An 18,058-nucleotide genomic window follows, 5' to 3' on the forward strand; every position below is an offset into this window, starting at 1 on the left:
AAGTGTGCAGATAAGAACCTTTCAAACCCTCAGCCATGTATAAAAGCCATTGCCAGCCAGCGGAGAGACGTGTCATCCAGTTGTGCTCACGGTGTCGAGGTAATTCATAGGAACAGACCAGCTGAGTGGATTCAGGGAAAGAGCTGGCTGTAAATAGGACCAAAATTAAATGCTTGAAGAGGATTGAAAGGACTGGGACAATTTGGAAATGAGCATACTAGGAGAGGTGGGAATTCTACGTGTTAACATCTCCCTGTGCTCCAGGAACAGCAAAGCAAAGCACCTACTCTGGGGAGTTGGGAATAACAAGTGTGCTCCTCCAGATATTATCTTAACCTTATATCCGAGTGTGGAGGAGTAGGTGGGAATGCTTATAAAGCTTCTGGGTGGGATAAGGATTAAGAGAGACAGAAGATAGCAGCATACCTCTGCTTTCTGGCAAAGAAGCTGAGCCAATGAAAGGACAGGAGAGAGGAAGCAATTCACTGCTGCTGCAGGCCAGGAATAGCTTGCCACTCATAGGGAATAGCTTGCCACTGGTAGGAAAATAGCTGTAGAAGAAACACTGTGTGGAAAAGCTCCTGCTAAAGGCAGGGCACTGGCCAGCACCACTTTTTAGGCTGTCCCAGAGCTCACCATCCAGCATGAACACTTCCACTTCCAGTTTGTTCATTCCCTTCTCAGGTTCCTCAGACTGGTTGATGTTGGCAGCTGTGTTATGATACCTGGAGAAAGTACTTCTGCAGTGTTCTTCATGTAAGCAAGAGCTGTTGGCACTGAAAATCTTCCCCAACATGGATTCTCCTGAGCTGGTAAGAAGAATTTCTGGTCACATTTATAGGAGTTAAAATGGTACCTAGACAAGATAAACATCCTTCATGTCTTGTCATCTTTGTGCTGATGAACTAAGGATACATTTACTTCCAGTATAATGACTTTTTCAGAGAAAACAGCTAAACAAGACAGAATAAGAACCAAGTTCCATGACAGATGCTGTCGGATACATATGTTTCCTCTATAATAAACTCAGTCTTTTGGCTGACAATAAGATAGTAGTTGTCTAGCTAACAGTTTGAAAGCTGAAGGTGACAACACAGAGGTAGGAATCACATGGTCTTATACTCCATGCCCAAGCACTGAATTCCCTCACAGCAACCTAATTCTTTCTTAGACTTCATCCTAATTATGGCAGCTCACACAGCTACTTCATTGTAACTATGGTACAGAGGTTTGGTCAGAAATACTTTGATAGTCTTGTTCTCACTGGAAAATCTCAGTTTGGCAAAACTGAAATGGTTGAGGAAATCACAGTGATCTGGCTCTTTTTTTGTCTTCAGAGGAATAATAGAGGAGAGGCTGATTGAGTTGAAGACATGGGTTATATTTAGGTGTTCTTTTTCTCTCCAAAAGACTTTTCGCTTTTTGCTTCTTCTTCTAGTTGTGCTTAGTTGTATTTAAGGCCTTTCCAATGTATTTCAGTGTGTCCAAAACGAAACTGTGGAGGGTATAGTGAGATTTGGGGGGGGGAGTTCTCCAAAGCAAAACATAAGTAGTTAATAGAAGTACAAAACTATGCACCAGCTGGAGCTTCCATTCTTTTCCTCACCCCAACAGTGCAGTTACACACAGAAGCTGAGTTGTGCATGGTATACAAATACTCTAGAAGCAGTATTGCAGAAGGAGTTCCCTGTTTCTCTCAACAAGGTTTTCTTTATTAACTCCAGGCTATTCAGGTTTCCTTTGCCATCCTTCTTAAAGCAACCATTTCCCAAATACCAGGGCAGAGAGAACTATGCTGTTAACTATCCACTCACCAGCATAATGAATAGGATCCTGCATTAATGGGCCCACAGGTCCGATTCAGCAAGGAAATTACCATGTCCCTGTATCCTTTCAATTGCAGGCTTTAAAACCAAGGCATGGAGACACACATAAATTATTACATTGTCATTTAATGTGGAGTCAGACCAGTGTGAACCTTGAACGCCTGGAGCTGGTCCAGATGAGTGGCAGGAACAAGGCTGAGAGTCCTAGTAAACACCACATCATTTCTGGTATTTGCAGGGCATCTGTTTTGCCTGCCCTTGCAGTACCTTTGTCTGGTCTGGAGAAGATCCTGGGTGACTGGTGATTGTATTACAGGCTGGCACATTTGAGGGTAAGCCATTCAGCTTGTCAGCATGCTCCCAGAAGAAAAGCTGCAGTGAAAAAAACCTTGCTGTGGGCTTTGAAATCTGAACTGCAGCCAATTCCAGCTGAGGGATGTGCCCATCGCCTTTTTGCTGTGAAGTTGCCATCTGAACAATGACACTGTTGTGTGGCTTGAACAGACAACAAGCAATGAAAAGGATATGTGTCTGTCATATGTGTGACTGGGTAGATATCAGTTAGAAAGCAATCCAGGCCCTCAGCCTTTCCTTTAATGCTGCATCTCAAAATCCACATTTAGAGTTGTTTTGAGGGGACACAAATGCATCCCCAGTTTCCTTTTTTATTAGCAAAACATCACACCATCTGGCCATGCTTCTTTGAAAGCCATGCCTTCCTAAACAGTGCTGAGAACACAAGAAGGAAAGTTGCAGGAGAACAGGGAGGAGGATTTCCAAGAGATGTGTTTTTCCATAATGAAATAATAGTCTAAGAGGAGCTCACATCTTGTACCAACCAGTGAGATTCCACTGCTAATATTCACTGCAAAACTTGTTTTTGTAGGATCAGGCTTCCCAACCCAGAATCCAGCTGTGTTGTGCATGTGCTGCTCAGCTCTCTTCAAGTCAAGTGGGCCCCAGTACGGGGTGAGTCTTACTCCAAATTCATCCACATTAGAGCATCTCATCTTTTGTTCTCCATCTGTTGGGACAAACAGCTCCTCTCTTAGTAATTCTTATTTGCCACTCCTACAGGACCCCAAATGAAGTCATTACACTAAGGTCTTAGCTAGTTCATTCTGTGAAGTGCTTGAATAAAGACAGTGAAGAGTGAGAGGAGGAGAGGGAGAGACTTGTAGTGCTGTGTCCCTTTTTTGCAGATGGGGAGCTCTTATCCATTCAAGACAGAAAACAACCTTCTTGGCCATTATACTCTGTCACCAAATACCTGAAGCCTAGCTGAGAAAGGATTGGTTGAAAGCTCAATGGTATTTATGAAAGAAGTCCTGCTGTCCTTGGTTTTGCTCCTGCATAGCCACATTGCAGAGGGAGAACTTCCATTTTCCGACCCAGAAATATCAGTGCATGTCAGACGTCTCAGATTTACTGTTTGAGTGGGTTTTGCTTGGACTCTTCATGCAGGTCAAATCACAGATACTGTTCCAACAAGCTGAAATGCTGAGAGAGTGCCTAAAGCATTGAAATCCCATGAGGACAAAATTATGGGCCAGACAAAGAGAGCATATCCTGGCATGCCAAAGACAGATAAAGCTCCAACAGAATTAGATGGTTATCCAAACTTTCAGCTATAGATTTAGAGTAACCCTGGCTTTTGGGCACCCCACCTGAGATGCATGAGGGCTGACATTCAGGATTTCCATGGGAGCTGGGCATCTAAGGCTCTTTTGGGGTCTGGATGTTGTGAAACTTGTGGCTTTATAGTGGATATTGTGTTGTTGTCATGTGTGAAAAGCAAATTGACTAACAGACTTAAAGAATTTACATAAAACATGATTGTGCCCAAGCCAGGGATACAAAGCCCAACAGTCCTTTGAGTTTATGGAAGTAACGGGCCTTACATGGAGAGTGAGAAAATCCACAGGTAAGTTTGTGTTCCAATAAGGAATGGAAATCCTTTAAATCTGGGGCCAGGGAACTATAATTAATGAAAGGGATTGCATTACTCTAGAGCAGAGTCAGGTTAAAGCAAAACTGCCAGCAACGGTTGCTTACATTTCCCTATGGGCACAGATTCGGGATGAAGTGAACCAGCACCCTGCTTGGGGTGACAGCTTGGTGTAACCCATTGGTGACCAGCAGGTAGAAATAGAGCAAAAGTGGTAGTTTGTGTTTTCCCAAAAGAATAAGAAAACATTCAGATAAGTGTGTAACCCCAGAAAGGAAGACACCAGCTTCTCCTCTTCACTCTGCTGTCCATCTATTGTATGGATGTGGCAAGCCTCTTTACTAATCCTGTCTGTTACAGGCTACAGATATTTCCATCTGTCCAACACTGTAGTGTTGTGGGAAGCAATACAAATGCTATTTGTTATATACTAGTAAGGAGTGCAGTGAAAAAGCTAGTGCTGCAAGATGAAGCATCCCTGTCAAGGCTACACCTCGTTCCAAGAGGCTGTCCATACCCATTTCCCCAGGGTTAGGGGTATGCTATTGCAATTCTTCATGAGATCTTTCTTACACAAGCTACAAACCTTGTAACATCTTTTACTCCCTTAGTCCAGACTAAGAGCAGATGTTGGGAGACGATCCAGGCCTGTGTATTACACGTAGAAGAAGCCATATGTATAAATCCCCTTTCTTTCTACAGCTGTAATATACAGTGTATGCACCTTATTATCTGAGAGAGATCCAGAGAACAGGGAAAAGTACAGGATAACCAGAATAATACAGGGTCTTGGGAGATTTCCCCCTGTTCAGAAAAGCTGGAAGAGTTTTATGTGGAAAGCCAGACTTGGGAGGAAAAGGACAGGGGTGAGTAAGGAAAAACCACTTTAAGTATAAAAATATCTGAAGGGAATAGGGAACTGAGAGGTTTCAAGGCTATATGAGCTAGTGTCATATGCGGGGATAAGAGAGCCTTGATTTAGGCTAGAGACAAGCCAGCAGGCAAGGAATTTGCTCCAGACAGAGAGTACTTCGTAGATCCTGCATGCTACTATAGCTAAGAATCATGTCAATAGGGTTTAAAAGGTGCTTCAGAGGAACTGGGAAGCAAAGACAAATAAGGTGGGTGGCTGAGGGAGGAATGGAAAGTCCAGTGGTTACTGAGTGAGCCTTGAGTGTGATGAAAATCCTGGCTGTGCTCCAGTACAAGATTTCCTATCACATTAATTATACTGCAACAGGCTCCAGGGCTTTCTGTGATACAGACTTTGTGTATCAAAAACACAGCACAGACATCAGTGGTGGGGGCAATGAGATAAGTTTACTGTGTTATCTCCAAGCCTTCCACTAGGATGCCTTCAAAGATGAAGCCTGAGACTCTGGTGCTGTTGCCTTTGTGCACGTGGGCAGAAAACAAATGATTTATGGGTAACAGGGAATAATCAGCTCTTGGAAATGTCATGTTTCTCCCCAGAATTAACTCCATCTCCTTCTGCTACAATACAAATGGTCTTGGATGGCATTTTTGTGACACTAAAAGGTATTATTTGAAGAGTTTGCTTTGAAAAGATGGTTACCTAAACCTAGATGAAGATATTGGGAATGTTTTGACACTGTCAGTTTTGCATTGGCAGAACTCTTGGCAGGTATCTCATGGAACTGTATCTTTCCAAAGCAGTAGATGGACAGCAGCTGCATTAGTTTACTACCACCCAGAGCCCCAAAACCTAAAGAGAGAAAATGGCAGCATCTATCAGATTCAATCCTTAGCCCTAATTTGCATTGAACCCCAAGTACCTGCTGTGTTAATTTCTTCTTCTGTCCTAGCCATAAGGATTGGCCTGAAATTCCTTCCAGGAACTGTCACCAGCTGGCTTCTGTATTCTTGTGGACTTTGTTTTCCTTGTTGGGTAGTGATATTAGCTGGTCTGAGGGATGCTGATGTAAATTGAAATAACAGCCTTCATTCCTTGCTTTTACAATGGATAACCTGCTCTTTTCAGTTCTCCTAGCATGGAAACGGGACTGAGGTGTCTTTCCCCTCCAACAAAGCAGATTTTCCCCTCCAACTGGGTGCATTGGATGGCAAATGCCCTTTCAACCACTGAAGGGTAGAAAATCAGCAAGAAAGTACAGTCTGGGAAGAAGAAGTAGCAGCAGATCTAATACCATCCTAACAGCCACCCTACTCTGGAAAGGGGTGTAATTCAATGTATGTAAGCCAGGGTTGCTTTAGACCTAGGATGTGAAGACTGTAAGGCCTGATTCTTACTAAGATGTAGCAATGACATTGGGTTTTAAGCCTCATTTATCACTAAAGTGTGGAGGTATAAGTTGAGGAGGACAGAAAACCACTGGGGGAGCCCCACTTGCTGCAACCACACCACTGTTATTCTCCTTTGTGCTAGAGGCAAAGATTAAAGCTTTGTGCTGGCCAAGGAATTCCTTGAATAGTCTTAGGAGGCCAATTCCATATACTGTTTTCTAACCAAAAGTGTATAAAGTAAACAAGAATTGGGTCCATTCTGGAGCACCCACCTGCCCCTCCCAGCCTTGCAGCACATTGGCTGTAAAGATATGGAGCATCCTCTACTTCCACCTCCTTTGGCATGGCCAGAGCAGAGTTAAGCCTCCTTTTCCCTCTCTCCCCTCCAAAAGTGCATTATGGGATTCACTTTTCTGCCTCTCCCTCCTCTCTCCCGAGCTGTGTGTTTGAAATGATATCTATTTCTCTTTGCGACAGCACACCGTGACTGCTGCCTTGACGTTCTCCCAAGCTGACATCCCGACCGGTATGACACTGATGCCTTTGGGCAGAAATCAGAGCCGGTTTGCTACATGCCTCTGCGTCCCTACGATGCCTGTAGTGCCTCTGAGAGCCCCCAGTGCCCTGCTAGGGAAATAGAGCAAGCACGTGGGCCCCAGATGAACTCCGAGAAGAGAGCAGGCATTATCTGCAATGATCCTGCTAGTCATTCTCAGGTTTAAGTGTTCACATAGCCATGGATTTTTCCTCCTTTTTGTCCTTTATTCTTTGCTTTTCCTTCTACCCTTGGTTGGTTTCCTGTTTCTTCCCTGGTTGCAGAGTCCTTGGGGAGCTGGGTTTTCATGAGCTGGAAAAGGAGCACACAAGCGTCTGATCAGCCCTTATTAGTGTTGAGAAGGATCTAATAGTTCCTGGCTTCTGGGACCATTACCTGTCATTTAGTTTTATTAAGTCAGTGATGAGAAAGTTTAAAATTAAAGGCTTTGTAAATTGGATTCCAGTTTGAAAGGGAGGTACCTACCGGGAAGTTAAATCCAAAGCTTGCAAGATGGGGCACTGGGAACAATACCAGACTTGAGCTGCTTTGACAAAGATCCTGTGCCGAGGTGTGGAAGGGAGGTAGTTTGTGGCAGAGCCTGGGGGTATCCAGAGATCTTCAGCTATGTGAACCACTTAATCCCTTGCCAGGCTACTGGCATTTGAATCTCCAGTTACTGTTTGAGAGTAGGGTGGTCTCCTGGTTGAGTCATTATGCAGTGCTGTGAGTTCTGATTCAGCTGGACTGGCACCAGGCAAAGTCATTTCATCTCCTCATGGTTCATTTCCTGCTGTATAAGGAGGAGGAGTCAGTGTTGGTGTTACCTGTCACCTTTTTTAGGTAGTTAGCCCTCTGGGACAGGAACTGTCCTTGACTCTTGTGCTTACAACAAAACCTCCAACTCATTTGAGTATTCAAGGCATAAATAAAGACTTTAGTCTGGAACAGAAAGCAAGCAAAATGGATGAGACATCTAGTTAAGAGAAACATCTCATTCTTAGAGCTTGTAATGTTGTAGTATTCTCTGCTTTTGAGACTCGTCTTTGAATTAGCCATCAAAATGCACTTGCAAAAGAAATACCCCAACTGTAATAGAGCAATCCAGCTAATTATGGTGTGACAAGGGAAGCTTAAGGGCCAATCCCAACAAAAGCTCCTGTCACTTCTGTTATCTCAGTTGAATAAAAGTCTCATGGTGACATTGCTCGATGAGAAGCAGCCTGAACCAGTGATTATAAGCACAGTCAGAATTCTTGCTTCTTGTGTCTCAATTTGTCTTTGACTTGAGAAGTCACCTGAGGTCAGAGTTTTAAGATTGCCTCCTGCCCATCCTTGCATTGTTAAATGCACTAATTGTGCTTACATGGCTTTACTTGGAGATTTAAGGTTCACACTTTGTCTCTGACAGGCAGAGTACAGTACTCCACCAAAGCACAGGGCTTAGCCAGCTAATAATAGATTGCGAAACTAAGTGTCTCCCGAAGGCAGAACGTACAAGGATGAAACAGAGATTCCCCTTAAAATAATGGTTTCTTGGAAAAGTTTACCGCAGGTTCTCCCCATGCAGATTGGCATTTGCCATCTCCCTGTGCTTTTCTGTTTTTCTCTGGGTTAAAAGAGGTAAGATATGTGAACCCTTCAGGCTGGAAAGGCCCATACACTCTAACCGTCTAGCCAAGCTTCAGATGTGAACCCTCTCATTAAGGAAGATTCACCTCTAAAAAGAACCAGGACTGGGAGCAAAATCTTGCACCAAACTCACAGCAAAAGATGGGTCTTTCTCCTTCTTTCCCCAGACACCTTCCAGACCACACAGGCAGGAGGTGGGAGGGAACCCAGAGGAAACTGAGACATGGAGGGGTAGATAAGGAGGGGCAATACTCATGCACTGCAAGCAACCTTGGACACAGAATACCTTCAAAGTGAGATTAAGCATGCATTAACTCCAGGCCATTCTTCCTGTATCTGCATAGGCATAGCAGTTCCTTCAGCTAATTACCACCTTCCCTTGAAGGGGGAGTGATGCCTCTCCCAAGTTTCTCTGCTAGCATGAGAGCTTTTCAGTGGTTACTCACATCGCTCTTGTGTTTCCAGCCCTGTGACTTGACCTCAAGGTTTTCAGAAGGTAATCTGGGGAGATGTGATCCGATGTAAAATCATAGAATCATAGAATAGTTTGGGTTGGAAAGGACCTTAAGATGATCCAGTTCCAACCCCCCTGTCATGGGCAGGGACACCTCACACTAAACCATGTCACCCAAGGCTTCATCCAACTTGGCCTTGAACACTGCCAGGGCTGGAGCATTCACAACCTCCCTGGGCAACCCCTCCCAGTGCCTCACCACCCTAACAGTAAAGGACTTTTTCCTTATATCCAATCTAAACCTCTGCTGTGTAATTTTCAACCCGTTACCCCTTGTCCTATCACTACAATCCCTAATGAATAGTCCCTCCCCAGCATCCTTGTAGCCCCTTTCAGATCTGGAAGCTGCTCTGAGGTCTCCATGCAGCCTTCTCTTCTCCAGGCTGAGCAGCCCCAACTTTCTCAGCCTGTCTCCATACGGGAGGTGCTCCAGCCCCTGATCATCCTCATGACCTCCTCTGGACTTGTTCCAACAGTTCCATGTCCTTTCTATGTTGAGGACACCAGAACTGCACACAATACTCCAAGTGAGGTCTCACAAGAGCAGAGTAGAGGGGCAGAATCACCTCCTTCGACCTGCTGGTCACACTTCTTTTGATGCAGCCCAGAATACAGTTGCCTTTCTGGGCTGTAAGTGCACGCAGCTGGCTCATGTTCATTCCTAGATATTCCTTGAGCCATGATGTAATGAACCAAGGTTTTCTTCTTTAAACTCCACTTTGCTGAAAAACCACAGGCCCCAAAATATGGTCCCAGAGAAGCGGAGGAGTTTTAAGAAGGAGGCTCAGATTTTGTGCTGGGGTGAGCCATTCTGTGCTGCAATGCTAAGGTTTCTGCCTAGGTCTTGTGTCTCTTGGTAAAGTCTGGAATGAACCTCTCATATGGACAATAGTCTTTGCACAGCAACCACTTCCTTGTTTCTGCTGCTGTGATGGGAGGTGTTGCCAAAGCAAAAGGCAGCACAACCAGGCCTATGTTGTGCCTTGCTTTTCCAAGTTTGGTTGGAGCTTTGGTATTTGTTGTAATTGTGGCTGTTCCCTTTTCTTGTGAGGACAATTCCAGCCAAAAATCTTGCCTCAACCCCCGCCCCCCCCCCCCCCCCCCCCCCCCCCCCCCCAAAACGTGTTTCCACATGGAACACTGTTTTCTTAGTGTCATCTGTGCTGGAGCTGAGAACACAGTTTGCAGTATCTCAGTGCTTTGAAAGACCTTTAAAACCATTTTTGGAAGGACAGTGATTCCTGAGTCATGTGTCTGTGCAAGTCATCCTGGCATATTTATATCTGCCAGACCAGGATGAGACTGTCCATGCTTTGATGCTTTGGATTTCAGTACCTGTTGAAATCCCCTGAACAAATGGTGCTATTAATTACGGAGCCTGACTTTGATGAATGATACATAGGGGACAACATTTCATTTTGTCTGGGAGGAGGTAAGTGGGATGGGGCATTTCTGAGTGTTCAGTGATGCAGGAGAGGTCCTGGGTGTTGCCTGATCAAGGGGAAGTTGCTTCCTCTCTCTAGAGTGCTGTAAAGTCAGTGTCAAGTCACTGTGGCATCTGGGTTATGTCACCTTCTGATGGGGCTACCTCTTTATACATCAGATTTGCCCAGACAAAAAACAATTCAGCTCTTAACCTAAAAAGCTTTTAGAATTACTCTAGTTCTAAATGGCTTTTGCCTGCTTGAGGGACTGTCCCAGGCTATTTTAACATGAGGGCAATGAATTTGGGGTTCAGATTCTTATTCAGATAGGTGAGATGGGGTGTTCTCAGAGGAAGCCCCATGATGTTACCATTTCTTTCCTCTCATCTTTTTGAAAGGGCAAAGAGGAGTCTTACAAAAGCTGCTTATATGGCAGCATTATAAGAAATGCTTATTCCTGAAATGGTGAATAAAACCTTTCTCCACGGCTTTGATGTAGCTGTGGGAAGTTGATTTCTTACTTGTGTGCATCATTATGTTTCTGTGCCAGGAGGTCGTGCCTATGCCAGAAAGTTGAATTAATATTTGGGGTACCTGAAAGGTTTGTCTGTACAAACAGCAGTATTTGTCACTGCAGTCATCTGAGAACATCTCTAGCTGGTTTCACAGAGGGGCTCGGCAGCAGGACTACAGGGTAGGAGGTTTGTGGGATACCAGCTGGTGTAACTGGTGGGAAACAAGCCCATTCAAAAGGGAGAGGAAAAGAAGGAGCATCATTGCTATTGAAACTAGGGATAATGGAAAGAAAGTATTCGCTCCTTTCAAAGCACCCAAAGTGACAAGGAACAAATTGGGTTGCATGATGTTCTCTTGTGGCCAAGAGAAGACTTAGCAAAGACAGAAAGTGTGAATATTGGGTTTTTAACTGAGTTTAAGTATTTATGCTGTAGATGATGACACGATTTACTCTCCATATTCCAGTTTAGTGATTCACTTCAAGACAATCTGAATCACACCTTGGAAATTTCTCTTTATTATGACTGTAAAGGTTTCCTAATGATAGTAGCTGAGATGAGGAGCTCTATACTGTATCCATCCACCTTTGTCAGAATTAGACCCAGCATATCAGGGAAAGAGAATGTTAGGATCCGAATGAGGGAGACCTCACTGCGGTAATAGGGCAACGCTTGTTCAGTAGTTATGGAGACACAGGGAAGAAGTAAGTTTGGGGAAGGCAGGTGAATGGCAGCTAGAGAAGCAAAGGCATATCTGGGGATGTAGAAGTTCAAGAGTAAAGGTCAAGTGGACAGGAAGTGCACATAGGAGAGTAGAACTAGGAAAGGGTTTTCATATCTATTCTAGTTTAGAACAAGCACATGGCTATTCCAAACCAGAACAAGGACTTCGGTCACCTCACAATAAACTAATGCTGATGGCATGTGGCTGTGAGGTGGGAAACCGAAGCTGAAGTCTGCCTTATTCAAGTCATGGACTGGAACCAGGGTTTTCCATGCTGGGTCTGAGTGTACTAACTCAGATACAATGGATGGCATCTGTAGCTTGTCTTTCTGGAAGCATGTGAGGTTGTACACATGATTAAATACTTGCACGTAGCGTGAAACTCCAGGTATCCCACATGACACATGGTAATACCAAAAACAGGACATGGAGTGCAGTGGCAGAAGAAATTCCTTGCAGGTCCTGAGAACATACTCTTTTGGAAACTCTTCTATTCTTCTTATGAGAAATTCAGTTTAATTTAATTGGCCTTTCCCAATGTAATTGCACTGAAACATTCCCTGAACAGCTCTCATCAGGAGGCTTTGGAGTCAGGAGGACCAGAAGAATCCTTCAGGTAATAAGTTTAAGACAATAAAAGGAAATAAGTCATGACATGAGTGGCTAAACAGATTGCAGAAGTCATTGACAAGGAATACAATGGCCAAAGGCACAAATATGTTCAGAGAACACTTAGATGTGTAAATGGAAGGTGACTCCATCAATGGCTAAAATGACAGCTGGGTGTAAGAGGGAAAGACCAATCACAGGAGAACCTGGGGTTTATATTCTCCCTTAAGCAGCCTGCCCATGCCTCCTGGTAGAGATCAGGTACCCAGCTAGGTTGCTTTTTGCCCAGTATGGTAGTTTTATTCTTGTTCTAAGTCCTTCTGCTTCTTGCCCTTGTGACAGTACTGGAAGATGACACTGGGTTTTGGTCAGCCTAGAGTGTATGCCTGCTTTTGTGCCCTGTGTGGAGACTTTGCTCTGTAGGGTATGTCTGACGCAGCTATGTGTTATGGTCAAACACCATTTCTACATGCACATTAGATAAAGAGGGTATTGCTCTGTGCCTTTGTGTCACAGAGTATGCAGTGGCCCAGACCAGGCAGTCTTGTTTTCGTTAGTGTTTCCTAAATTCCCCAGATCTGGCATAAACTCCAGAAGGGTGTTTTCCAAATAGTCTACGAAGCTGAGTATTAAAGACAAGTGTGAAACCTCTTCCAGCTCCCTCTGTCATCTGGGCATGCTCGTGCCACGTGTCAGTATGGACTGTTGAAACATCTGGAATGGGTTCATGTGAGTCCGTGGGGTCTGGATCATCTCGAGTGGGAAATCCCTCAGTACTCTGCTCATTTCACTGACAGGCAGCTCATGCCTCCGCATGACGAACTAGAGACAGACCCTTTGCAAAGCATGGTGGAGGAGGATGTTCTGATCCTGATCCAAAATTGTTCTCACAATAACCTCATCTGACTGCTTTAGCCCTCCAGATGGGAAAGGGTGTTACATCCAGCACAGGGATATGATGTACAAACATCTAGAAACCTCTTTATTGTTCGTTCAAGGCAAAACCTGCTCCCCTTCGCCTCAGTTTTACATGTGTTTAATTGCAGCCATCCAGTTTCTGCGTGGCATTAACCATCACCACACTTGACTCTTCCCGGATGAGGAGCTATTTTATACCTTCCAGCTGACAGACACCTGACCTAGGTGAGTACACACCTGCAGTCTCAGCCTGAGCAAAGCATTTAAAGATATTCTTGGCTTAAACTGGGTCTAAGACTGGGTGAAACTTGGCACTGAGGTGGCACATGAAGTGAATGCCCTGTGAGAAAGTGTTTTAAAAACAGAGAGGGTACCAACTTATAGCTACATTTTAATGTGGTTATAGGGCAGCTCTCTGACCTCCTCACCTAATTTGCAAGTAATCTTGGCAGGATAAAGAGTCCATGCTGAGCCTGTGCTGTTGAGACCAGGTGGTTATCAGGACCTGCACTAGTGAACTTGAAGGTAGTTCTGGTATCTGTCATATAGAGAAGTCACTGTGGTACTGACGGCACTGCAGAGATACACTTTTGTATTAAACAAAATGCACACCAAAACCCTTCTTCTACAGAACCCTGGAATTAATGGTCTTCCTAGCTGGTTTCTTGTTGGGCCATTTGTGCTGCAAGGGTGAGTGTTGAAGATACAGATTGAATCTGCAGCTCTGAACACCGCGAATTGCTTAATTCATCTTAATAGAGGTATTCGCTCTGAACCTGAAAAGCTTTTAGCTGAGATTTAGCCTGTGGTTTGCTATTACAAACTGCTTGGTGGTAACATTGGTTTAAGACATTGCTGTCTGCTGGCCTCTTGTACTTGCTGCTGTGCTGGCACAACTACTCCTGTGGTTGGGAACCAGATGGGAGGAGCCATCCACCTTGAGGGAGGGAAGGTTTAGTTTGTGTTTGTGTGTTTAAAGCAGGAAAAGTTTCTCTGTCTACTTCAGCACTTGGTCACACCAAATTTTCCTGGCACAAACGAGTGGGAAGAGCACATTGGCATGGAGGGAAATGAGCGACAGAGGGTGAAAGGTGAGCACAATTCTGGTAATGCCACGGTGTACTTTTTTATCTCACCATGATTTAGAACTGATCTCAATATCTGAAAAATGCTCAAATACCTTTAAAATTGTTGGTCTTCATCTTTGCTTTTAGGTGTCTTGGCAGACACTTCCAATCTATGCCCTTATCTCCCAGTTTCCAGCCATCTTCAAAGGTTTTCCAGCCTCCCGTGTTTTGCAAATGGGCCCTGCAGCCCATTGGTATTGAAAATGTGTGAATGAATAAAATCATTGGAGTTGAATGACAGTGTAAGTATCAGTTGTCACTGCAAGGGATTTTTCCTTAATTTCCATAATGAGTTCATTGAGAAAGAACCCATTTTAATATAAAGGAAAGCAGGGTTTCCACAGTGATATTCTTCTATTGAGCAGATCTCATCATTTAAATCCATTATGGAATGTAAAGATCATTTGTTATATATCTCATTAAGCCACCTGAATCCAGAGTTACCAGGGTGAGATGCCTTGGAAAAAGGACAAAATCTATAAAAAGAACAGACTTCCAAGGCACTAGAAAGTGGTAAATTAATCCCATTGAAAGTTGGCCACCCCAGCAATGGTGTTGTCTGATAAAGAAATTCCCTGCAAACCCAGAACAGTGGAATATCCAAATGATTAGGTTAAAGAAATGCTTGCTTTGTTTAAGGAATTATGGTGTTTTTTGATGAAGTTTCCATTTGCAAATTTGAGTTGTACTTGACAGGATAAACTTTGTATCTCCAAAGCCTCTCTCCATCCGCAGAACAAAACTCATATCCTTTCGAAACACGATCTACCATAGCTGAAAGGGAAACTTAACAAAGTCTCTTTGGCTATAAGTAGCCATATATACAAATATTCTAGTGCACTGACACAGGTTGAAATCTCAGATCTGGCCATTGATTAACATGGCTCATTAATGGAACTGCTAGGTCCCAAAGTGTGGAGTTTGCTACTGCCTTCACTGGGCAACTCACACTTATAGCCTGTGTGTAACAGGTTGGGAACCCCTTTCCCCTCTCTATCCTTTCACTGCATTCCCCACTTCTGTAAAAAAGAAAGAGAGGGAGAAGGGAATTTCTGCTTGGATTCCTTTGCAGCGACACGCAGACAGAAGCAGCTCAAGGGAATCCTGCACAGCAGAGGTTAATGTGACCCACATATAATTGTGTGAAAAGATGCCACTCTGCGCCTTTGTCAAAGAGGCTTCTTGTTACAACCCAAGCCATCTCGTCCCCAGCCCCTTCAGCAAAGCACAGTTTTCTTGCATTAAATCACCACTGCCCTCTTGCCAGCTGCTTAGAGTTTGCACGTTAGACAGAGGAGATAGAGAATAGATATTTATGTATTTTTAAAATGTGACAGATTGTCTTGTAACATATGTAGTAGTGCCTTGAAATGAGCTACGTGCATGTGATGGCCGAGCCAGCAGACCCTGTGTGTGTGTGCTTTGTGTTTTATTCCTTCTGTTGGAAATCTGAGAGGCCGAGACACTCGAGCTTTTCATGTTGCTTCTCTCTGAAATATTCATGACGAGTTGGCGACCTTGATTCTTTGATACCTGCCATTTATTTATGTGCCACTGACGATAACTGCTGCTAAGTACATATGTCAGTGACATGGTTGAGTGAGTCGGATGATAAGGGGAAGGAGGGCATCTGAGGGATGTGTGTGCTGGAATAAGGTTACTTTATAAACTCTGAGGGCATTTTAGGAGAGTGCCATGCCATCTTATTCATCCCACTTTGGTTTTCTGACTAAAGCCTGCTTTTGTTGCTTCTTCTCCAGCTTTTTCTTCCAACTTGGAAATCTGCTGTTTCACTGCTGCTTTTCTTAATGATGGTCATTGGCTCATTACCAAGTGAATTGCTAATGAATTAGTTATGCTTACATTAAAGGAAAAGAGATGCGAGTCTGAGGAGACCCAAGGAGTTCTTCTCAAGTGAGAAACAGCTCCTCTTTAAAATGGATTCCATGGAGTTGGTTAGATGATACGAGGCATTCTGGTACTCTGGAAAGGCAAGGAAAGATGAGGATAGAGCAAAGGAAAATGAAAACAAGAGCATTTAAGCAGGAAAGCACTAGTATCACCTTGTAAATGTGAAATTTAAGCAGGCACATCTCATTGCTTTTGAGTAATACCATTATCTGGAAGAATGTGGTAACCTGCAAGGCACCAGGTGTAAGGTATTGAAGGTGGGAGTAGATATGTTGACAGAAGAGGTTACAGAAGTGATGAAGTAGTAGAATGTATGGGGAAAGAATGCCTGAGTGAAATTAAATGAAGTCCAACATGAGCCAGTTTTTTGCTGTGGTTGTCAAAATGTAAAGACATAGGGAATTAAAGAGAAACTGCTGGATCAAATGTGGTTCCTTTTGGCTACGAGTTCTTTCATGGGCTTTCGGAGACGTAACTGGTGTCAGGACTTGGGTTCAACCTACTTTAGCTGAAGGTTTGCAGCTGAAGGATGTGACCAGGAGCCCCATTGTCCTGACTAACTTGCTGTAGGCGCCTGTGCTTTCTGCAGTGGTGATCTAGGAAGCAAAGGGTGGTGCTTTCCTGACTCAGATATCCTAGTTTAAGGTCCCTTCTAACCCAAACTATTCTATGAGTGTATGAGTTCAAGCTGGACTTTGAATGGGAATTGGAAAATCAGATGAAGGAGACAGTTGGTCCCCTAGTGCTGAATGCTGAAGAAGGGACTCTAATGGGTAGATGTATTGACAAAGCCTTTCTTCACCTAAACTGTGAAGGGAGAGAAGCCAGAGCAAAGGAGACGATGGAGCAGAACCTCTCCCATGGATTCTCTTTTCCCCGTATTTCATACAGAAAACTGCAGCATTGTCTCTTTTTATGGCTAACATTGTTCCCGTTGGAAGTCACACTGAGCAATGTACATTCTCCTGAAGAGAACTTTCCTTCTCTGTAGGCAAATGTGGGGAAAAGGAAGAGGACATAAGGGTGGAATTAAAATTAAACAGGCCTAAGAGGCTTCTGCATATGCTTCTTGAACTGCAGCCGTTATAGAGAGGCAGGAGATAAGGTGGCTTAGGGAATGCAGCTGAGCCCAGAGAGGCATTTATTTAAGATTGATATCGAACCTTGGGATTGTGAGTGGGAGGTTTTTTTGAGGAAGGAACAGGATGCTGCCAGGAGGGAGGGAGGCTGATTTATTAGGAGAGGTCAGTAGCAGGAAGTAACTGGAGATATGCAGTGGTCTAAAACACAGGCCAAGGAACCCGTGCAAGGACACTGGTTTATGCTCTGAGATACTGGCCCCTCAAAATAAGGCCAACAAAGTGGCTGGGTGGTCTAATTTAGGGTCATCCTTGGTGGTCCTGCGTAGATATGCTTTGGTTGGCTTTCTTGTCCATGTGTGTGTCTGTGCACAAGGACCGGTCCTGCTCTGGGGTCTGTTATACAGGCTTATACCATTAAAAAGAAGATCACTGCACTTGGAAGAGAGATTTCAGACCTTTCTTAGGGCAAGAAGTCATTTGGTGCTTACACAGCTATTTGGGCACATGGGGGCATGAAGCAGTCGTATTTATCATTAGGCTCCCCTCCCTGTGATAGGAAAATTCCCTGGGACACAAGAAATGAAAAGACTGGCAAGAGAAGAGGAATCACAGCTGGGAATGACCTTTCAGGCCATAAACAGTATTGGAAAGTTCAGCTGGATGGAAAGTTTTAACTAGCTGTCCATCTGCAATCTGCAGCTCCACGTAAATGTAATGGCCCATTTACCTTGAGCAGGACTACTGCAGGCATCAGTGCTTTTTGATATTGATGACTATAAATAAATTCTTGATTATTAGGCACAGCCACCTTCTGTCTAACCCGCTTCTGAGTGTCATTTGTGTGTATTTTGCTGTCCTGTCTCCTGAGCCAGTCAAAACCAGGTCAGGAACAGTTGTCCTTCCTGAGAAGGAAGATGCTGTCACAGACAGCCCTCAAGTCAAGCAGGCAGGAGTGTGGAAGAAGGGACTTAGGCTCTCTGAGGAATACAGCCTTGGAGTGAATGGGAGGATGCCTTTTGACTTCAGAA

General features: G+C 44.1%; 1 long non-coding RNA gene across 2 annotated transcripts; it reads left to right on the forward strand.

Moving 5' to 3' along the window:
- The first annotated feature begins 690 nt into the window (after positions 1 to 690).
- Positions 691 to 14,267, forward strand: LOC115946302 (uncharacterized). Of its 2 annotated transcripts, none has more exons than XR_004080403.2 (4): positions 691 to 812; positions 13,039 to 13,135; positions 13,542 to 14,001; positions 14,125 to 14,267. It is a non-coding gene; the product is annotated as an uncharacterized lncRNA (long non-coding RNA). The 2 variants fall into 2 exon arrangements; XR_004080404.2 differs by lacking the exon at positions 691 to 812 and adding an exon at positions 6,465 to 6,565.
- The last annotated feature ends 3,791 nt before the right edge of the window (positions 14,268 to 18,058 follow it).

This window comes from Melopsittacus undulatus, chromosome 12 (genome assembly GCF_012275295.1).
Source record: "Melopsittacus undulatus isolate bMelUnd1 chromosome 12, bMelUnd1.mat.Z, whole genome shotgun sequence".
In the NCBI taxonomy this organism is placed as follows: Eukaryota; Metazoa; Chordata; class Aves; order Psittaciformes; family Psittaculidae; genus Melopsittacus; species Melopsittacus undulatus.